This window comes from Delphinus delphis, chromosome 10 (assembly GCF_949987515.2).
Source record: "Delphinus delphis chromosome 10, mDelDel1.2, whole genome shotgun sequence".
Lineage (NCBI taxonomy): Eukaryota > Metazoa > Chordata > Mammalia > Artiodactyla > Delphinidae > Delphinus > Delphinus delphis.
This window is the reverse complement of record NC_082692.2, coordinates 21,470,167-21,493,044: the sequence shown is the minus strand read 5'-3', so window position 1 is coordinate 21,493,044 and position 22,878 is coordinate 21,470,167. Positions and strand designations below refer to the sequence as shown.

At 39.8% G+C, this 22,878-nt stretch overlaps 6 non-coding genes across 6 annotated transcripts; 1 reads left to right on the top strand and 5 right to left on the bottom strand.

Annotated features, from left to right (window-relative positions):
* Positions 1–3,903: 3,903 nt before the first annotated feature.
* TRNAS-AGA (transfer RNA serine (anticodon AGA)) lies at positions 3,904–3,985 on the bottom strand. The gene has a single exon. It is a non-coding gene; the product is annotated as a tRNA-Ser (tRNA).
* Positions 3,986–7,622: 3,637 nt separating this feature from the next.
* Positions 7,623–7,694, bottom strand: TRNAQ-CUG (transfer RNA glutamine (anticodon CUG)). The gene has a single exon. It is a non-coding gene; the product is annotated as a tRNA-Gln (tRNA).
* A 5,118-nt stretch (positions 7,695–12,812) lies between these two features.
* On the top strand, positions 12,813–12,894 carry TRNAS-UGA (transfer RNA serine (anticodon UGA)). The gene has a single exon. It is a non-coding gene; the product is annotated as a tRNA-Ser (tRNA).
* Positions 12,895–17,551: 4,657 nt separating this feature from the next.
* On the bottom strand, positions 17,552–17,623 carry TRNAD-GUC (transfer RNA aspartic acid (anticodon GUC)). The gene has a single exon. It is a non-coding gene; the product is annotated as a tRNA-Asp (tRNA).
* A 712-nt stretch (positions 17,624–18,335) lies between these two features.
* TRNAS-AGA (transfer RNA serine (anticodon AGA)) lies at positions 18,336–18,417 on the bottom strand. The gene has a single exon. It is a non-coding gene; the product is annotated as a tRNA-Ser (tRNA).
* Positions 18,418–22,204: 3,787 nt separating this feature from the next.
* Positions 22,205–22,286, bottom strand: TRNAS-AGA (transfer RNA serine (anticodon AGA)). Its single transcript has one exon. It is a non-coding gene; the product is annotated as a tRNA-Ser (tRNA).
* Between the last annotated feature and the right edge of the window lie 592 nt (positions 22,287–22,878).

Genomic DNA, 22,878 nt, shown 5'->3' with positions numbered 1-22,878 from the left:
GACAGATATTGGGTTCATGTCAGATAAATCTATTACAAAAGTGAGAAGGAATTTGTTTGGAGCCCACATATCTTTTCATAGTCATTTTATGTATTTCCCAAAACAACAAAATAGAGCTAACAAATTCTTCTCATTCAGTGGTCATGAAGTTAGTAAGACAGAGACTCTTAAATTATTTTTTGGCTCAAAATCCCACGGTCTGTAAAATAAAATTTGTTCACCCTCTCACAGAGAGATGGCCCTGACACAAAGCTAACAACTGTAGAAACCATACCAGGGATTCACAAGTACTGTTTGAGAACACAGACACAAGGCTGAGAACCCTCTACATTGAAGAGTCTCCTTTATGTTACAAGACCTAATTTTAACTAATAAGCTTAACCATTACTAAACTGTAATTAAGTACAAAGTTGCTGAAGAAATATCATCTTTGAAATATGGCTATGTGAGTCATTAACCTCAATTTTGTAAGTTAGGAGGCCAAAGTGCACCCATGCCTGAAGCTAAAATGCCAGTCAAACCAGTTCTTAGAGCGTCTCTCCCCTTTTTCAGAGGGATCATGGGTGTGGGCTTCTCACGGTACACATTTGGGACACTAGAATTAAACATATGTAGGTCCTACACAGTGGAATGGAACCTTGTTCTTTTTCAACCAGAGGTTATTTCATTTACTTTTCAACCCCTACTCTAAGATCTCCACTGAGAAGAAGCCCTTGATTTGTGATATTCTCCCTTTCTTGTTGAAGAAGGTAGCATGCAAAAGGAGACAGGTGCTAGACAACATTGGCTCTCTTAAGTCTTAATGATTATTCTGAATTCTGTGTTTTTACTGAGTGTTTACTACAATTTCCATGTAGAGGTGCCACTTTCCTTTTCAAAGTCAAAGATAGCTCATAAATAGCACTTAATTTAGGATGTTCTGTTGATTCTGAAAGACTAACAGGTGTAGCACAGGAAATATAAAAGATTAATAACATATATAAGGAAAAATGATGGATTAATTGACCATCTATTTTATTGAGACTTTTAGATGGTGCCAAGAAAACAAAAGAGATGAAAGGATGCACTAAAGGAACATATTATTTAAAGAACACACACCAGTTCGATTCATAAATGGGGTTAGTTTCTACTACATTAGTTTACATCATTTAAAGTGATTTAATAACCGACTACCTGGGCTTGGAGGATTAAGATAAGACTTAAACAGTTCATTTCTTCAAAAACACACATGCTAGCAGGCAGAATGCATGATAAATATAGAAGTAGTTTCATATAAGACTTATAAACAAGAAATATGGAAGCACTAATATTATTGTTGCATTTTCTTAAACAATGTTATGGTAAAGACACCATAAGCAGCACAGAAGGAGGGGAATGAAGGATGAACTTGAGGACTTTTCAAAGTAGGAGACGTGGGGAGGCAATCTTTAAGAATGCACAAAAAAAAAAAAAAAAAAGAATGCACAGGATTTCAGGAGGTGAAGGACCTGAGAGTGACAACATTGGAGAAGCTAATAATCAATTTTACAGTTGAGGAACACTACCTTGGCTTTAAGGACAGCAAATCAGCCAATCAGAGACGAATGATCCCCAAAACTGAAACAAATGAAAAGAAAAGAGACATGAGTGAAGGAGGCTCGTGGACTTCCCGGCCTCTGCCTTCCTAGAAATAGAATCTTCGGTGGGCTGACAGTGCCCACGATACTGAAACAGGAGCTGTCCACCACGCTGGGCCAGGTGCGGCCTTCCGCGCTGGAAGAGGAGCTGGGAACAGCACTCGCTGGGCTTCCGCAGACACTCCTGAGGGAGGTAAGGAAGAGCTCCCTGAAATAGCAAGTTTAGTTACTGGGTGTTACAGCAGCACGAGTCCCAAAAGCACGGAGAAGTGCATGCCAAGAAGACTTCTATCTTGGACTGTAGCCTATTGTTTGCAGTGTAAACCCTCCCTTGGTTTCAGTCTTCTACCAACTCAGTTCTATGCCCTCTACACACTCTAGATCTGTGATGTCCAATACTTTAGCCACTTGAGACATGTGACTATTGGGCACTTGGTCCTACTTGGGACGAGCTCTTACTGCAAAATACACACCACACTTTGAAGATTTTGTATGAAAAAAAAAAACACGTGAAATATCACACTGTCAATTTTTAATATTGCTTACATGTTGAAATGATATTTTGGATATATTGGATTAAATAAAATACATCATTAAAATGAATTATGCTTGTCTCCTTTTACTTTTTAATATGACTACTAGAAAATTTTAAATTATGTCAGTGGCTCACATTTATTTCTATTGGAAATGTACTTCCTTACTTACATCCTCTGTTGCAGTTGCTGTAACTCTGGTTTTTGTTTCACTGTTCACCAGTGTGTTTCGGTTTTGGTTTTATTTTCCTTGTTTATAAGAAATTTCAGCGATTTAAAAGTAAAGAGAGAAGAACCCCTTCTAGAATCCTAAGCAGTATTTGGAAACCAGATCACAGGCTGATACTCCACAAAGCAAGATTCTGTGTAATGGCCAGTCCTGGCTCAGGATCTCTATTCCAGCCCCCAGAACCGAAGCTTCATTCTCCATAGGCTCCTACAGAAAGAAGTGTCCAGAATGAGAGGAATTTCTGCTTATACTATCAACACTCTTCTCTAAGGTATCTTTTTGAACAAATTTTTATTTTTAAATTCTGTACATTGATGTCATGTGAGTCACTTTCCTCAGCTCTAAAGTTAGGGATTGTTTCCACAGAAGGGCCTTAACATTTCATTAGCTTTGACATTCCAGAATTCTATTAGTTTCTCAAAGCAACCCGTATGCTGAATGTGAGAGACAGCTTGATGAGAGATGATGAGTTTTGCAAAGAAAGAAGTTCATCCTCTGGAAGCCCAGGTCTTAGTAGACAAAACCAAGTCATGTTCATCAGGCGGGCACTGCTCAGCAAAGAGGACTTGTCACAGCTCAGCATCGCTGACCCATGTGACTTTGCAACTCAATGCTTTTTATTGTACTTCATTCCTCTGAACAGACACATGAAAGAGGAAGGAATCTGGTATTTAATCAATGACTATGGAAAGCACTGTGTTTAAGAAAAATTATTAGATGCATTCTTGGATGAGATGCACCAAAGTATGACAACTGCGCCAATCTCCACAAGAGAGGTGAGGACAAGTTCCATTAAACTGTCAGGGTAGTGATAAATTTTCCTAGGAATTCCTAGAAAGGCGCTCAGCTGTGGTTAACATTCCTTTAACACTTTAATACATTAACCCAAACATGTTAATCATACAATGGGATTTTGCATCTGAATTCTGTGCCCAGAATGAGTCAAAACTTCACCTCATTTTAAGTCCCTCTCTCTTTACCACTGTCCTGGACCCCAGGACAAGTCAGTCTGGCATAATGTCGTCAAGCTTTTTGTTGGGTTACCCAAAAAATGGCTTAATTGGTATCTTTAGTTATGTAGTGGTTTGCCTATTAATACCCAGTTTAGATTCGCAACCATAGCTATGAGTCTTGGGTTTCACTTGTATTTGATCCAAGATTTCGTGGAGTTTCCTTTTGTACGTGAACAAGGACGTACATGACTGCAGAAGAGCCCCAATAAGGGGAAAACGTTTCTGCCAAGTTTTTTCTTTAGAAAACGCTGCCTAGTAAGGAGTGTTTTGATTGCAGGAAGCAGCAAGGCATCACCAAAGCCTTGGCTCTTCTAAGGAAAATTACTTTAAAATAATAGTAGTAATTACTTAAAAATAATAATGGTTATAGAAAGACCCCACGCTGTTTGGGACGCAATCGTGGAGCCTTTCAGCGACAACCATAAAGAGCCAGGTTGGAGAACAATCCAGTTTCTCTCTGTAAGGCAACAGCATTCTTCCCCAACTGGCTATGCCTCAATAGGGAAAGGTGCCGTAGTCGGCAGGATTCGAACCTGCGCGGGGAAACCCCAATGGATTTCTAGTCCATCGCCTTAACCACTCGGCCACGACTACTTGACAAGGGAGTCCTTTCATGGAAGTAGCTGTAGAGAACTTTGGCTCTCTTCAAAGTGTCACATTTTCTATCGGAAAATGTACTTGTATTAAGCAAAGTTTCTTACTCTTTGGCATCATTTAGACAAATATGCAGTTGTGGCAAGTAATGCCTCCTCCTCAGACTGGAATGACTCCTTATTCGGATGCCCTGACGGAAGGAGGCTAAGGCTTTTGATTTTGTTTATCTTTGTCTCCTTTGATGTGCAGCAGCTTTTTAATTTGATACTCCCACTTGCTTATTTTTGCCTTTGTTGCTTTTACTTGTGGTGTTAAATCCAAAAAATCATCACCAATACCTATGTCAAAATTGAAATGAATTAAAGACTTGAATGAAGAATCTAAAACCATAAAACCATTGGAATGGGAGAAATATGTGCAAATCATATATCTGATATGGGATTAATATCCAAAATATATAAAGAACTCATACAACTGAAAGGCAAGAAAACAATCCAATTTTAAAATGGGTAGAAGGTCTGAATAGATCTTTGTCTTCCAAAGAAGACGTACATATGGCCAACAGGTACATGAAAAGATGCTCGATGTCATTAGTCATCAGACGAATGCAAATCAAAACCACAATGAGCTATCATCTCACACCTGTTAGGATGGCTATTATCGAGAAAACAAGAAATAACAAGTGTTGGCAAGGATGGGGAGAAAAGGGACCTCTTGTGCACTGTTGATGGGAATGTAAGTTGGTGCAGCCACTATGCAAACTGTATGGAAGTTACACAAAAAATTAAAAATACAACTACCATATGATCCAGCAATTTCACTTCTGGATATTTATCTGAAGAAATGAAAACACTAACTTGAAAATTATATCTGCACCCCCATGTTCATTGAAGCACTGTTTACAACACAAGGTATAAAAACAACCTGTGTCCATCGACGGATGAAGGAATTAAAGAGGTTATAGTATATATATATATGTATATATACACACATACACACACATATATAATGAAATATTATTCAGCCATAAAAAAGAATAAGACCTTGCCATCTATGACAACATGGATGGACCTTGAGGGCATGATGCTAAGTGAAATAAGCCAGAAAGGAAAGACAAATACCAATCTAAAAAAAAAAAAAAAATAACAAGCTTATAGATACAGAGAACAGATGAGTGGTTGTCAGAGGTGAGGACAGGGCCAGGGGAAGTGGGAGAAATGGAGGAAGGGGATCAAAAAGGTAAATAAATTTTTAAAAAATTAGGGATGCATGTACTACCATCAAACCTTTCTACAGAGGACAGGTACTAGAGAGCTTCCCAAGGGCCCTGGCACTCCCTCCACCCATCTGTTTCTCAGGGGGTTTTGTGAGGAAAGTGTCCTTTGAGCCCTCTAGGGAGATAATAGAGGGAGGATGAGAGGGTGTCACATGTGACAAATCCATTACAAGTTCCCTGCATCTTTTAGGATATTGGATATCTTTCTCTACCTTATACCGAAGAAGTCTTGGCTTCTTTATTTACTGTAGTTCCACTGATTTCAGGTTGCAGGCAACCTACCAAGCACACTGTTATAATAACTCCCAGCTATTCTAGCTAACACACTAACTTCAGAGTCTCCATTAAGTGTACCCATATCAATAAATTTGATCGAATTCTACACTGTGTTTCTTTTTTCCTGACCTAGCACTCCCACACACATTACTCTGGTTTCTTTTGATATGAATTAGCATGATCTTGTAATTCTTTCAGTATGTAAAATAGCAATATATACTGATTCCCTGAGTCCTGTAGGCAGAGAGGAGTGGTAGAGGTGGGTCTTGAGAAAAATCAATATCCTCATGCAAGGTAACTGCTTCAGGTGAGATCTTTACCTGTTTTTAAAGCAAGGATAGGCTAGTGTTTGGGGATAGAGGATGGGCTGCTTCTGCTGGGAAGAAAAATATTTTTAGGAAGGAAGCATCATTGTACTTGAATTTATCCAAAGAGACCAAAATGTCCCCTTTCCCCCATTCTGTCCTTTTCTTTCTTTCTTTTTCTTTCTTTCTTTCTTTCTTTCTTTCTTTCTTTCTTTCTTTCTTTCTTTCTTTCTTTCTTTCTTTCTCTTTCCTTTGTTCGAAGGAGGAGGAGGAGGAGGGGGAGGAGGAGAGAAAAGAAAAGGGGGAGAGAGAGCTTTAATATTTGTGGAGTGTCTTCCTTAAGTAAGGTACTTACTATGGTAAAACATAGTAAAGAATGCCTTACCTTCTTTTACATATAAAGAGACTGAGGTACAGAGCGGTTATATATTTCAAAAATTACAGTTAGACATTCACAGAGTAAGAATTCAGTTCCAGAGTGTCTCCTTTTCCTGACCTACCATGCTGATTCCACTGTGCTAATAGAAGCAGGAAGTGGCTCCCTGAGGACCCCGCTGCCTACAGCAATTGTTGACTTTGTTAGGTTGTTTCTCCATTTTTTGAGTTCAAGTTTTGGAGGTGAATTAGTAGATGTTTTATTATGGAGTCCTATGTTTAAAAATAGTGTTGTGGACATCCTTATTAGGAACTGGTGCCAGCTGAGGTTCACTGTACCCATCAAATTTCCATGGCTTTATAAGTAAATGCACTCAGGGAAGGTGACAAAACGTGTACCTATAACAAAGGGTTTGAGGCCCCAGGGATATACATCTACCAGGAAGCAGTCTCTGATAATAGCATCCACGCAGGGCTTTGCACAAATTGTATCATTGGTAGAAATGAAAATATGGCCTTTTCACAAACTCCTGAGGAGTTAAGATTTCAAATTACAATCAGGCAGTTGATGTCTTCATAAAATGCAGTATCAGTTAGGCTGAAGTATTAGCAACCACAATAACATAGCAAAGAAAGAAAAGGTGTCGACAGGTGGTTTTCCCCCTTTATTTTAGCAATTTGCTTTTCCAAATTGCTCAATAACATCTGTTGGTAATTGAAAATTCAGTTAAAAAAAATAGACGCAATGAGAATAAAAATTCCAGCTATTAAGCATAGAGTGAAAATATCCTTAATGTGCTTTACATGCTGAAATACTATGAATCAGTTAAAGTGTGAATGAATATTCAAGGGCTTCAATAATTAATAATTTGAGAAAACTGTTAATTTTATCTATATTTTATGTAATATTAATAATTAACAAAAATTGAATTAATTAATATAAGGAAATTAATATAATGAAAGCGTTCTTTAGCTAATAACAGTAGAAAGGACATCATACACTTTTATTCCCAGCAAACGTTTATAAATATTTTCATTAGAATATAATGAGGAATAATAAGGATGTGATTGTATCTTAATTCTTTACTTCTAGAATATTTTAAAACAACTTTGAAAGCTATTTTCTGTTTTGGCTTTGAGTCTTTAAAGTTCTATTTGAAAATTCTTCCCATCTGGTTAAGATAATTTAAAAGCAGAATGTATACTTGGCCATTTTAAACTTTCACAAGGAAGAAAAACTCTAAAATTATGAATTATACCACGATAAATATTCATTTATTCACGTATATTAAAGTCTATAAAGAAAAGGTGAAATGTGAACCGCGGACTCCCAGCCAACCATCCCTAAAAGGAAAACTGGAAAGATAAGTAAATACATTTAACTAATTAGAAAGTAAAAGCACTTAGGTTCCACCGAGATTTGAACTCGGATCGCTGGATTCAGAGTCCAGAGTGCTAACCATTACACCATGGAACCCCGCAGCAACCGGCTGTGATAGCGCTCCTCCCTGATACGATATAGCTTCAGTTCTGCAATCAAGAAGCCCTCTGAAAAGCCGAACTTCTCATCCTTGTTTTCTCTATCTGCCTCCACAGCACACGTCCCTTTTCTTGCGTGCACAGGACTCCTAGTGCAAAACCCAAGAGCAAATCGGTTTCTAGGGATAGATACGGTAGGTCCTTGCTTTTTAGCGCCCCTCTGCCTTTTCTGCAGCTCGCGGGGCGGCTGTCCGCTGGGCCGCAGTCAGCCAGGCTGCCCAGACGCAGAGGCCGGCGGCTCCAACACGGCATCCGCCGAGCCGCGCTCCCCGCTTGCGTTGCTGGAGCAACGGCGGGGCTCGCTGCCTCCCGAGTCTGTGTCCCGAGTTCTCTTCTTCGAACGCAAGGAACGCTCTTGGAAGTTTAATTTCGTGACATATAAACTGTGGATGACTTCATCTGAAGTGGTGTGCCAACCAGTCCTGGCCCTGTGGGGCGTTGCCCAGTGGGGAGAAAGCGGGATGCTAAGAGATGGCTTCTGCTTCTCGGAAAGCTTCCACCTCGTGGAGACCGAAGGGTAAAGCACGATAAAAAAAAGCGTGAATGTTTTCAAAGCAGGGTTTTGTAACTTGGTTCTAGCTGAGAAAGCTGTGACCTGCCTCTTTTAAGGGCAGCAAATATGAGACTCTCCCAAACTCCTCAGCAGGAAATTTTTCCTGAGGTCAAGCAGGGGACGTGACTTGTCCAGGACGGTTCGTTGCCTCCGCAGCAGGGTAGGGAAACGGCAGGAGACGGAAGCCTCCAGATTGCCAACCCGAAGGGTTGAGGAGAAGAGCAAACGTCTTTACTAAGAGTAAAAAATCGTAGCTGTGCGGATTTGAACCTTCTGAGCAAGAACCCTGGAGACAAATCGGCATTCAGCCAAGACAACCTGTGTTGCATAAAGATGTCTGGTATGTGGAAGGAAATACTTCCAGCTTGTAGAGGCCGCACCGTAACTGCTTCTCTGCCTCATGTAACATCACCTGGCAACAGCAGTTGTGTCTCCTCCATGACTCCAGACCCTACCAGACAGGCCTGCTGCCAGAATGTGATTCCCCCCAACGCCCACCCCCGGGTTCCGATTTCCCTGCATTAGAGACACCCAGATTTAAGTCCTCAGGAGGTTTCTGCTTCCAGGTTATCCCCTCCCACCACCAAATATAATGCATTTCTGAAAAGGTATTTATTCTAACTTCATAAATGATTTAGTTTGGTCAGCTAGAGATTTCTAGAGTGGAAATCATTTTATCTTAGAATTTGGTGAGCATGACTCCTTTGTCTTTTAGGTATCATTGTGGTGATGAAGTTAAATGCCATTCTTAAATAGACGCTCCGGTATATTCCTGGTCTTTTTCATTCATTGTGTGGAGCAATAAATAGGTGGATGTTTTAGGTTTGGGGATTTTTTTGCCTTTATAAATAATTGTCACCCCTTTATTTTCTCTGTTGTCTTTTCCTGGAACTCTTTTAATCAGATGTTGTTGGACTTCCTAGAATGACCTTTTAATTTTCTTATCTTCTGTCCTCTCATTTTCCATCTTTCTTTTCTCTTCCTTTTTATGGGAAAACATTTCCAAATTTATCGTCCAACCCTTCTATTAAATTTTTTCCTATCATCACAGTTTTTAAAAATTTTCAAGAGTTCTTGTTCTCTTGATGCTCTTTCAAAAATAATAGCAACTATTATTGTCCCATAGGTGCAAAATGTTCTTTTAGTTCTGAAAAAATTAATAATACTTTTTTTTTCTTTCTGTTACTTACTGGTCTCTATTTCCATCATGTTCTCTTTCTTCCATTTTTTTCCTTCAGTGCGTATCTTTCCTCAGATTTCTGGTGACCCTTAGCAGTCCAGTCTTATTTAAGAAGTAGACCCAAAAACCTAATTGGTACTATAAGCCTATATACCAATAGATGTACCCATTCTAGAATGATTGTATATGATAGACCACCGCAATCAGGTTACCTGATATGTTCATATCTGTGGTTCAGTTTTTCCATGACAGTTTTCTCAGAGACTAATCCTTTAATCTTCTAAGTGTTTAGGATCAGAGGTTATGTAAAGTTAGCTTTCCATGCTTTCTGAAACAAATACAGAAAAGGAGCTGCGGGTCTCCCAGAGAGACTTTCATTCAATCCCCCAGTATTCAGTATGGCTCTTCACCTCCACCTTCAGCTGTGCTTAATCTCTGTAAGTCAAGAGCATCTTGGAGCATTTTTGCCCTAAAATGAAAGTCTTGTCTTTGACCTCTGTGAGAGAGGGGCAATCCAGAGTAATAAGCCTAAGGTTACATGGTTTTTTTTTTTTCAATTCCTATTAGCCTTTCCAAGGATCTGTAATATCCTTTACAGGTGTTAATAACTTTATAATTTTTAGCTTTCCACCTTGCAGACAGTAAGGTTTCAGCTTTAGTCACTCTATGAATTCAATTACTATTTATCCGACGCCTTTCTACCTCCCAAAATGTTGTTGGTAATTGTAGTATTCACCTAAATTCATGTTCCATCTTCCACAGTACAGAGTTGTCTATGGGAATAAGCTACCCAGTCAGCATCTGTATCTACCAAGACAACTTACATCTCAGTGTGACTGTGTGATTAGTAATAATAAATGGATTATGAATGCAAAAGTAACATGTTTCCCTTTAGACTTTTAAGAAGCATGGACTTTCACAAGGCTTAGGAGATAGCAGATCCTTAAGGTGGAAGAAGTTGGGTCCCTGAATCAGCACAAGGGCAAAAATGTCTTCCCTTTTCTTTTCTGACTCAAAAATCTACAATGGACTCTTACACGAGTAAGGAATAAATCTCAACTGCCTCATGCTATTGCAATTTGGAAAGCAAACAATGCTTCTTACCATCTGTTATTTGCTCTCCTGCTCTTTTCATCACTGTGAGATTACACCTCTTTTAATTACATTTATTGTTAACTTACAAGCATCATAAGAAAGCAAAGATAAAGTCCTGGGTTTCACCACTATAGCAAACAGTAGTCCCTTTGGAAAATGACCACTTGAGCTCAATGTTTGATTACGGAGTAATACAAAAGTCTTGTATCTAGAGACTACGTTTTTCTTGTCCCAGCAATAAAATCACTATTTCTGCTTCCTCACTTTTAAAACTTGAGTAATGATGTCTGCTTCACATCATAGAAAAACAAAGAGAAAAAAATAATAACCCTCAATCACACAACCCAGAAACTACACTAGCAACACTTTGGTTTATTTTCTCCCACCACCCAAATTTTACATAATTGAGGTCATATAGCACATATATTTTTTATCCTACTCTTTTCATTTAACATTATATCTTGTGCTTCTCCCCTGAGCTATTCAAAACTTCTTACAGAATATTATTTTCAATGGCTTGGTAATATTCTTCCAGGTATATATATATATACTCCAAGTTATATAATCATCCCCCTCCCCATTATTGAAAATGTTTAATTATTTTATTGTTATAACTAAAAGTATCATAAATATCTCTGCACATAAATGATTTCTTTTAGTTTGGATTACCTCCCTAGGAAAGTTTTGTTCAAAATGAGTTTACCATATGAAAGGAAGTAGCTATTTGCATGAGCCTTGCTGGTGGAATTAAGAAGTGCTAACGTGGCAAGAAGGATCTTGTTCCAAGCATAAGGAGAGGGGAACAGTGTTAGCTTCCTAGGGCTGTCTTAACAAATTACCACAAAGTGGGTGGCTTAAAACAGCAGTAATTTATTCTTTCACAGTTCCAGAGGCCAGAAATCCAAACTCAAGGTGTCTGCAAGTTTGGTTCCAGAGGGTCTGCAGGAGACTCTGTTTCATGGCTCTCTCCTGGCTTCTGGTGGTTGCTGGAAACCCTTGTAGCTCCTTGGTTTGCAGCTGCATCATTCCACTCTCTGCCTCCCTTTCACACAATCTCCTGTCTCTGTGTGCCTGTTTTTCTGTATGTCTCAAATCTCCCTCTCCTTATAAGGACGCTGTCATTGGATTCAGGGCCCACCCTAATCCAGTATGACCTCGTCTTAACTTGATTGCACTGGCAAGGACTACTTTCAAATAAAGTCATATTCACAGGTATCTCGAATTAGGATTTCAACATATCTTATTGGGTGACACAACTCAACCCACTACAGGAACAACTGTCACTTTGCCTGTCGTAAATGACAACAGATATGGGAGAGCTCTACGTATGAAAGAGTTTGAGGGCCTCAGCCATGAAAGGCATTCTCCCGTTTGTAACTGAAAGTCTGTCTGAATCTACTTGACGGTGTTTTTGGCAAAGTACTTCAATTCTCAGAACTCAGAGCTATAGCCCTAAATTCCCCATTTAAAAAAAAAAAAAGGAAAAAAGAATCCACTTCTACAGTGTTTCACTGAATCAAGTCTCTAAACCCAGAAACAATCCTATTACTACAGCTAGATTTAGTCTGGCATTCACGACCTTGTGTGTTAAGAGAGATAGAGAATGTCCTCAGGCTGCTTCTCCCTCGTAAGGCTCCTGGGCTATGGGCTTTCCTCTCTGGGGAAGGCGAAAAGGAGTGAACTTTTCCTGAGGGGTTGGAGATCTTCCCAGCATCTTTTCCTTCAGTTCCTGGACCCTCCCCACCCCTCTCACCCCGCACCCGGCTCAAGTCCGGTTTCAAGTAGTCCTTTTAAGGCAGGGAAAGGTAAAAGCAGTTGAAAGCCATTGAAGATATTTCTGTTTTAGTGTTTAACGCTGAAAAGTAAACGCGACTGGCCCCACGATTTCGGATTTCCCCAGATTTCTTCCAGCCCGTTTGCAGTTCCATTGGCACTTGCAGGTCTGAGGCTACTAGGGCGACACTCAGTTCTAGGGCATAGAGAATTCGAATCCCTTTGTCTCAGAATGATTCTTTGAGTTCCATCTTCCTCCGCTGAATTTCAGTTTGCCGTGGATGACTTATTTCATCCAAGCGTGAGAAGCCCTGAATGGACATAGGAAATTCTTTGTTACCAGACCTAATAGTTATGTACCAAAATAGCTCTCACTATGTTTTGATTCACAGCGATTAAATAGCACGCTGCTCTCTATACCTTCAACACTGTTAACAAGAAGCAGCCTTCAGCAGGTAGTCGTGGCCGAGTGGTTAAGGCGATGGACTTGAAATCCATTGGGGTTTCCCCGCGCAGGTTCAAATCCTGCCGACTACGGTTTTATCCGCACCTGACGAAGGCTCCTTTGTATAGTTTCCCGCCACTATCAACCGAAACTGTTCTGTAGTCTCCTTCACCCTGTGTCATTCGTCACCTATTTCCCTTGGATCAAATAACCTGTCCTCCTGAAACACTGACAGTTTGAGATGGAGGAGTAAGTCTACTACGGTGTCAGCATGATATCAAATCCTGAATCGAGGAAGGCCGTTCCTTTTTCCTTATTTACAGGTCATGCCAACTTGGATTCACTCAGCCTCCAAGTCAGATTCCTTCCTCTCCTAGGGTGGAGGTGCTTTCACTGCTACTATCTGTTCTAGGGAACTCAAGATTTATAAAAAACAGTATATATTCTAACAGCTACAATTTTTGAAGCCTTACTATGCCCCAGGCATTGAATTGGCATTACATGGATTATCTCACTTAATCACCAATAGAACCCTATCAGGTAGATAATATTAGCACCATTTTAAACATGAAGAAACTGAGAATTGACTCGCCCAACACTGCACAATAAAATGGTATTTGAACCATCGACTTAAAAAAATTTTATTTGAGTATAGTTGATTTACAGTGTTGTGTTACTTTCTGCTGTACAGCAAAGTGAATCAGTTATACATACATATACCTATATCCACCCTTTTTAAGATTCTTTTCCCATAGTGGTTAACAGAGTATTGAGTAGAGTTCCTTGTGCTAAATAGTAGGTCCTTATTGGTATCTATTTTATATATAGTAGTGTGTATATGTCAATCCCAATCTCCCAATGTATCGCTCCCCTCCTTTCCCCCGGTAACCATAAGTTTTTTTCTACATCCATGACTCTGTTTCTATAGATTAAATAAGTTCACTTGTACCTTTTTTTAGATTCCACATATAAGTGATATCATTTGATATTTGTCTTTCTCTGTCTGACTTCCTTCACTTAGTATGATGATCTCTAGGTCCATCTATGTTGTTGCAAATGGTATTATTTCATTCTTTGTTATGGCTGAGTAATATTCCATTGTATATATGTACCACATCTTCTTTATCCATTCCTCTGTTGATGGACACTTAGGTTACTTCCATGTCTTGGCTATGGCAAACAGTGCTGCAATGAACATTGGGGTGCATGTTTCCTTTCGGATTATGGTTTCCTCTGATATATGCCCAGTAGTGGGATTGTTGGATCATATGGTAGTTCTACTTTTAGTTTTTTAAGGAACCTCCATACTGTTCTCCATAGTGGCTGTACCAATTTACATTCCCACCAACAGTGTAGGAGGGTTCCTTTTACTCCACACCCTCTCCAGCATTTATTGTTTGTAGACATTTTGATGAAGGCCATTCTGACTGGAGTGAGGTGACACCTCACTGTAGTTTTGATTTGCATTTCTCTGATAATTAGTGATGTCGAGCATCTTCTCATATGCTTTTTGGCCATCTGTATGTCTTCTTTGGAGAAACGTCTGTTTAGATCTTCTGCCCATTTTTTGATTGTGTTGTTTGGTTTTTTGTCGACTTACTTAAACATGGTTGTGAACATTTATCTGGGCTTTACAGTTCATTCAGGAAACAAAATATGAATTCAGAAACTCAGTACTTTGATTCCCATGCAGAAGAAAGTGGAAAGAAAAGGTCCAGGTAGGAGCAGAGAATATGTGGAAAAACAAAAGGAAGGAGAAACAGGAGGGGGTAGTGAGGGAGAGAACGAGAAGGAGGAAGGCTAGGAGATGGACGGGATGGAACAGAAGAGAAGCCAGCAGGGTACCAAATACAGGAATGTCCTCACCCCTTCCAGACACTCTTATTCTGAGCTTCCTCGGTCACAGAAGCCCCTTGTTCTGACAGGCATCTTTGCACCATCTCCACTCTTCAAAATCAGCCCCAGATGTCAAGGCATTTCTAAAATCCACCTCCTCCACAAAGTCACTTGGATTGTTTCCAATTTTGGCTATTATAAATAGTGTTGCCATGAATATTCTTATATATGTTTTTCAGTGAATACAAACAAGGATTTTTGCTGGGTGGAGACACTTATGGACGAAATTGCAGAGTCACGATTGCAGTCATTGTGTATGCTCAAGCTTTAGTATGTAATGCCAAAACAATTTTGCAAGTGATTGAACCAATTTATATTCCCATGTATGAGAGAGTCCAGTTGCTCCACATCGTTGATAATGCTTGGTATTATCTGTCTTCTACTATTTTATTTTAACCCTTCTAGTAGGTAAATATTTGTGATGGTTAATTTTATGTGTCAACCTGCTGGACCACAGTGCCCAGATATGTGGTCAACCATTAATCCATGCTTCTGTGATGTTTCTCTGAGGGTGTTTTTGGATGAGAGTAACATTTAAATTAGTGGATTCTGAGTAAAGCAGATCGTCCTCCATAATATGGGTGGGCCTCATCCAATTGCAAAAATAAAATTAAAGACTGGTCTCCCTTGTAAGAGGGAAATCTGCCAACAGTCAGCCTTCAGACTTGAACTGCAGCATCAACTCTTCCTGGGTCACTGGCTTGCTGCTCACTCTGCAGATTTTGGACTTGCCAGCCTCCAGAATCACATGAGCCAATTCCTCAGAATAAATCTCCTTCACACATCCTATTGGTTTTGTTTCTCTGGTAAACTCTAACAAATAGAATAGTGGAATCTAATTGTTTTACTTTTCACTTTTTCTGAGGATGAATGAAGATCACCCTTTTGTATGTTTATTGGTTATTTTGATATATCTTTTGTGAAAGACCTGTAGAACTCTTTTGCCCATTTTTCTAATGGATTGTCTATCCTTTCCATATTTGTTTTTCTTATTCACGTCTATCTGTGTTTATACATGTCAAGAGTTTAGCTAAGTTATTCCATGGTATTACTGCCTTAGCATCCAATTTGTTTGGCCAAGTGGTGTGCAGGGACCTTGAGCTGATACTAGCCTCGTCATGCAAGTGTATGCCCTAGATAGCGGCCTACAGAGTCTCAAACAAATGTAAGGTACTGATATTACCTCCCCAACAGCCCTTGTGATCAACTGTCATCCCTGCGCAGGACCATTCCCTTGTGTACCCCTTAGATTAGACCCCTTTGGAATTTACCAAAAGAACTTACTCTCTCTTTTGGTTTGAATTGATCAATCCCGCCTTAGTCTGGGAACCCCAAAGAACTCCACCCATGGACCCTAATAAAAACATGTGCCCCAGGTCCTATTGCTCTGTTTTGTCTATACTCTGCCTTGACCTCCCCCATGTGGCCCCTTGAAGTATGCAGTGTACTACTTCCTCCAGGACCTGTGAATAATAAACTTCTCTATTTCAATTTCTCTGTAGTCTGTTGTTGAAACTTGACTGACTCACCATCTGGCATCCTGTGCTCTACTTAACAACTGTTAATTTAACAAAGTCATAACAATGCATCTATATCTGAATCTATATTCTAGACACAGTCTTCTGTTAGGCATATGTAATACAAATACCTTCTCTAAGATTTGCCTTGTACTTGCTTACTGGTGGACAGTAGTTTCCAATGCTGAAGTCTAATATATAAATATATCTTTTGTGGTGACTGTTCTTTGTGCTCTGTTTTACAAATTCTTGCATAGTCCAAAGTCATGAAGATATTATCCTAAGTTATCTTTCAGAAGCATTATTTCATGTTTAAATATACATTTCATCAGAGTTTTGTGTACGTCGTGATTCATTTATTTCCATAATATCCAATTGAGCCACCAATTTATTGAATTTCAATTTATTGAAAAGAACGGTCTCTCCCTAGTGCACTGCAGGGTGGCCTTTGTTTTAAATCAAGTGACTATATAAGTCGGTCTGTTTAGGATGCATTCTTCTGTTCCATCAGTTTATTTATCCATTCCTGAGTTCCCCGCCCCCCTTCAGAAAGCTTTAATTCGTAAAGTCTGATGTACAGTCACAAACACATTACTTGGAGCTTCGGATCTTGTTGAAAGCAGCAATGTTGACACTCCTCACATGCCCCTGGAAATTGGGAATCTCCTCTTCCCGCATGTCTGTCATCTTCCTCCACACCTTTTATATGCATCTAAGGGCACCAATTTCGAGTTGCCTAGGCTAGCCAGTTCAGCTGGATGGAGCACACATGGCCCCCAGTTGTGCCAGGTCGGTATCATCATTCCAGAGTTTGATGTCTAGGAGGACGGAGGTCTTGAACATGGGATTTTTGATCTTGGCATTTGGCCTCAGTAGTTCTTTCTGCATTTAAATAGAAGGCAGGTGCCAGACAACCATAATCTCATTAACTCTCGATGAGCATTCTCAGTCCTGTGTCACTTAAACCTAGATTTCCCTCTGGGCCTTAAAGTAGCTTTGATGGGCTGAAATGTTTTCTGATTAGAGCAGCCGGGACTAGAAGTGACGGAAACGGGGGAGGGTGCTGTAGTTGGGAAGAACTGGCAGAAGGGTCCCCGTGTATTTCAGTTCCCAGTCCCAGAGCCCTGTAGTGGCCATCGCCGAACACACTCCAGAATTCAGAAGAAGCCGCAGCAACTTCCGCAGAATCTGAGGTCACCTGCTCAAGATCGCTAACCAGAGTGAGTTCTGCAGCTTTCATGCTAAAGAAAGAAGGTGTATAATATTCGATTCTAAGCAGTGACAACACGATTGTTGGGAATTCTAAAATACGTGACGAGATACAAAACAACACTATCTCCCCGTCGGGGAATCGAACCCCGGTCTCCCGCGTGACAGGCGGGGATACTTACCACTATACTAACGAGGAGGAAGTTAATTTTCGCTTCTTAAAGATACCTAATAAATGTAAATACTAGTGTTCGTGTTCTTTTAGCCGACAGATTTTGTGTTCTACTATAGATTACCTTTGGCAAATTTGAGCCTGAACTCCCTCGGACTCGTCCGCGACCAACCAAGTGTCGCTCCAGCCCTTCTCTCAGCCCTCTCGCTCCACCCACCTCCGCCCCGGAGCTGAAACTGCAGGCCAGGGAGGACAGCCTGCTCTTTTGACAGTGATGGCGTCGGTTTCATTGACGATTTGTTGTACTAGATTTGCAAACAGCGAATCCAGGAGAGCAAAGCAGTTGAACCATTGATTCCCCGGAATTTCCCTGCTAACTGACCGAAGACTGGGCTAGGAAACAGGGCTCCTTTCCATTGCGGAAGGAAAACTACAAAGAGTTGTCTTGAAAATATAGGCTTCCAGGGGGTTTGGAGGGCAGGGAAACTCAAGGTGCTCCGGAGAACTGTGCGGAGGCTCCGCTGGCGGGAAAATGATTAGGGCTCTACTTATTAAGACACCTTTAATTTTAATAAAAAGTAATGAAATAATAATAACTTCCGTTCCCCATAGCCGTGGAGTTTGGGCCTGGGCAAAGAACACAATAAGTTTAGTCAAGATCTCGCAAAGCTGTGGTTTCGTTTCAATTTTCTCTCGGCGGAGCAATTCCCAACTACTTTCACTTGGAAAAAGTGACTGCCGTAGTCGGCAGGATTCGAACCTGCGCGGGGAAACCCCAATGGATTTCTAGTCCATCGCCTTAACCACTCGGCCACGACTACACAATGTCCCCACTGTTTTTTGTTTTTTTTTTTAAATTATAGACAAGAAAGAACGGAAACCAGGGTGACCATTACTCAGCATACAAGAAAGTAGGTTTTGAGAGTTGAATACAAGCCTTCAGGTAAAATAAGGGTTTCATTTTTTTTTTTTTTAATTTAAGTCCAACCTCTCATGCCTCCTACGCGATCGAGAGCGCTTGTGTGAGAGTCCTCACCGCATGATCATAGGTGTTTCAAGCAAACAAGTCAATTAAGTAAACTCTGAGCGAATGCCTGCCGGCCCTGGAGACTAGGCTGTGGTCTGAGCTTGGGCTCTGGAGGGTCTGCAACTAGAACCAAACTTTGCTTACTCCGAGGTGGAGTCAGATCCTAACTTCCAACCCCCACTGAACACTTGCTTTTGAACAGCTCGTCTTCCAATAGTCCTGGATACTCATAAGCACACTGAAGAGAGAGTGGGAGATTAGATAGCTTGTGTGAAATCATCACTTTGACCCACTCGGAAACAGGGCAGAAACAGCTGGTGATTTACATGATTACAATGTCCACTGCAGCATTGTTTGTAATAGCAAAAATATGAAAGTAAAAATTTCAGTCAGGGTTCAATAAGACAAGCAGAACCACTAGGATGGATATATACATTTCATATATGTATGAGGTTTGTAGGGATTGGTAAAATAGTCTCTATAATGCTGAAGCTCGAAATCCACAGAGAAGGTTGTCGAGAAGGGAAGATGAGCCCCATGCAATGGATTGATACCTGTGTCAGCTCTGGTTGCCCCTGACCTTGGTGGTGCAGGTGTCGAGCAGCAGCCAGAGCCCTGTGTGTTTACCTGGAGGTAAACACACACATTTGGTCCAGGAAAGGAGGCGGGTGAAGGAGGATCCAGGGGAAGGTGAGGCAGCTGCAGGCCCAAATGTTGCCACATGACAAGTCAGCAGATGAGTTAATGTGAGCTACAGAATGGCTTCGACTTGACTTTCTCCCTCCAAATTTCCTACAAGAATATCTCTTGAGGACTATCCAACCAGAAACACACAGGAAAAGGAATTCTGGGGAATGTAGTTCAACCTGGCCAAGTTGATACAGAGATGAAGATAATGTTTTTGTACTTACTTATATATAATAACCAATAGCTTACCATTTTAGTTACTGTAGATTTATAAGTAATTACATATGTCTTGATATATATTTGTGTAATTCCTCCAATTTTGCTATCTTCAATATTTTCTTGTTTTTTAATTTGCTCTACATTTCCAAATGTGTTTTTGAAACTGAGTTAACTTCCATAAAATACATATTTGGAGGCTGATTGGGATTTCATGGAATCTGTTGATCAATTTGGAAATAGTTGTCATTTTGACAAGATTGTGTCTTCCAGAAAAATAAACATAGTACTTTCCTCCATTTAATTCCCACAGCAATATTTTGTAGTTTTTAATATAGATTTCTTGCACATCTTCTGTTAGATTTATTCCTAGACTTTTACATTTTTGCTGCAAATGGAATATTTGAATTTTAATTTCCACTTGTTATACACACATACATTTTGTATATGGTCTATAATGAAAAGAAGAAACACAGACAAATAATAGTTAAGCTTAGCTGAAATTGGGCATCTACATATTACTTCAAATGTGAAGTAGAGTGACTGAAGAAATAATTTAGTGAATAATTCTGTTACACAGTATCACGTTTTAATATTTTAACCACTAACATTTTGTTTTGTTTTTAAAATTAAATTTAATTTTTTAAATTGAAGTATAGATGCTGTACAATATTATATAGGTTACAGGCATACAACAGTGTGATTCACAATTTTTAAATGTTATACCCCACTTATAATAAAATATTGGCTATACTCCCCATGTTGTATGATATAGCTTTGTAGCTTATTTTATACCTAATAGTTTGTAATAAATACTAACATTTAAATAACATAATGGTAATAATTAATAGTTAAATTAAAATGTTGATTAAATTTTCAGGTTTATTTTTATAGTCTAGACAGGTGTTTCTTAATTATGAACTTTGATGCTGATGTCACAGAAAAGCTGATGTAAATGCACTTTTCATTTTCACCTGATACAAAACCATTAGACCCCAAAATTATTTTATTATATTCACACACTCCAACCATGCATAATATTACTGTGTAATACTTCCATCTTGTACCTATATCTTAAATATCAGTCATCATTAAAAATAATGTTTTTGCCTTGCTTGCTATAGAATTTTGCATACTATTCTTCCATCAGGTCTAATATTATATTTAATAGTTTCCTCATCACCTATGTTACACCTAATGTTCAAACTGTATTTGGGGTTTAATTTCCATGAGTGTATTTTTATTATTTTTCTATCTGTTTCTTTTCCTTTTCTAACTTATTTTGATATAATTTCAAATTTATGAAAAAATTGCAAGGATTGTACAGAGATTTTTCATAAATGCTTTACCTAGATTCCCCAAATGTTAACAATTTATCATATGTGCTTTATTTTTCTTGATAGATATAGACAGATTTACATATGTATAACTTTTTTCTTAACTATTGAGTGAATTTTAGACAAGGTGTCCCTTTACCTTAAATACTTCATTATGTATTTTCTTAAAACATGGACCTTCTCCTTCCTAACCATGGAATAATTATAAAATCAGGGTTGAAACTCATTTAATCTACACACCTTGTTAATGTTTTGCCAATAGTGTGAATCCTTTATTTTAAGAAAAATACACTACATTCAGCTAACATGTCTCTTTAGTTCTTTAATCTGGATCGAGTTCCTCAATCTTGCTTTGTTTTGCATTTCATTGACATTTTGAAAAATCAGGTCAGATATTTTGTAGAATGCCCCCTCACTTTGAATTCGTCTGTTGTTTTCTGAGAGTTAAATTCAGATAATGCCTTTTCAACACGAATACCACACTAGTTAGGTTGTGTCCTGTGCATTTCATCATATAGAGAGGCACATGATGTTGAATGTCCTAATACTTGAAATACTAACTATGATCAACTGATTAAGGGAGTATCTGACAAGTTTCTCCCCTGTCAAGTTACGAGTTTCCTTTTGTGTTACTCATCAAATGATTTATTCTGCTCGCTTCTTTTTCATTACATTTAGTTGTCTTGAAAAGAATAAGTTAAAAGAAGAAACTTAACATTTGAGTGGAAGAACAAGAATAGGTTGTCAGAGCCACAAAATTCAGAAAAATCACTTAAATATCCTGTCTGGGAACCGAGCCCCTGTATTGCAGGTAACAAACCAGCGCACACACCACTATACTAAAAAAAAAAAGCACCTAGTGAAGAGTACCTCTTGTTTCACCTGTAACACAGGCTCCTCGGCTGGGTCATCTAGCGAGATAATGTTGGTTTGCTTGCTGGTGTGACGATTCTTACTAGAATCGTAAATGGAATATCTCAGATTCGACTCCCTGGAAACGGAGCAGTGAGTCAGGATTTCATGAAGTGTACTTTTCTAAGCGAGATATATTTTGTGTGTGTTCTCTCAAATAGGGCGTAATTCCGTGGACAAGAAAATCTGAGGTGGGGGTTTGAGCATTTCGCTCAAAGAAAGGCTTGGGTTGTTGTTGTTGTAATCATCGCAGGACAGGAGCTCCGTGCGTTTTGAGTGATGTCCGGGCCGGAACGGGACAAGTTTAGTCTAGAAGCTTGCGTTATTGTGGTGAGAAACGGTTAGCGAGTTCCTTTCTGGGTAACTTCAGATTGTCAAACTGATCAGTTTAAGAGGTTAAGTATAAATTCAGGGAGGAAAAAAGCTTGCCGTAGTCGGCAGGATTCGAACCTGCGCGGGGAGACCCCAATGGATTTCTAGTCCATCGCCTTAACCACTCGGCCACAACTACATCTGCGGAGCGAAGGTGGAGTGACAGGAATCACGTGGCAGGTACAAACACGTGTCCTTGGTGAGCTGAGTGGAAACGCTGAGGTGAAACGAGAATTAGGAAGAGAGGCCAACCTCGGACATCCCCTGGAATCAGAACACCGGAATGAGATAGCGCCCTCACCGCGTGGGCATTAGCGTTACCAGCAAACTTCAAATAACACTCCGGGGCGCAGCCTCTGGGGAGCGTCTGCAATCCCCATGCACTGGCACCAAACCTAGCCCGTATCGAGGGAGAGTCAGGACCTAACCGTTTTCTAGTCCGGGATGTTCGGACTTCCAAGGGTCTGCTCCGGGATGAAGGCCGCTGTGCCAAATGGGTTCCAAGCAGAAAATTGCTTCCGCTGATTTGTGTCCCAGGTGGACCGCGCGAAAAATGACGTGGAAAGCTGCCTTGGTATTCCCTCGCCACGTTATTGCTAAGGCTTTAGGCTCATAATCTGGTTTGATTTTTGGCCCGCGCAGGGGCCATTTCTTTCTAAAGTTAACCAACGCAACAGGTTGTTGTGTTTTTGTTTTTGTTTTTCTCCTTATATTTCGACCTTAGTTTCTCA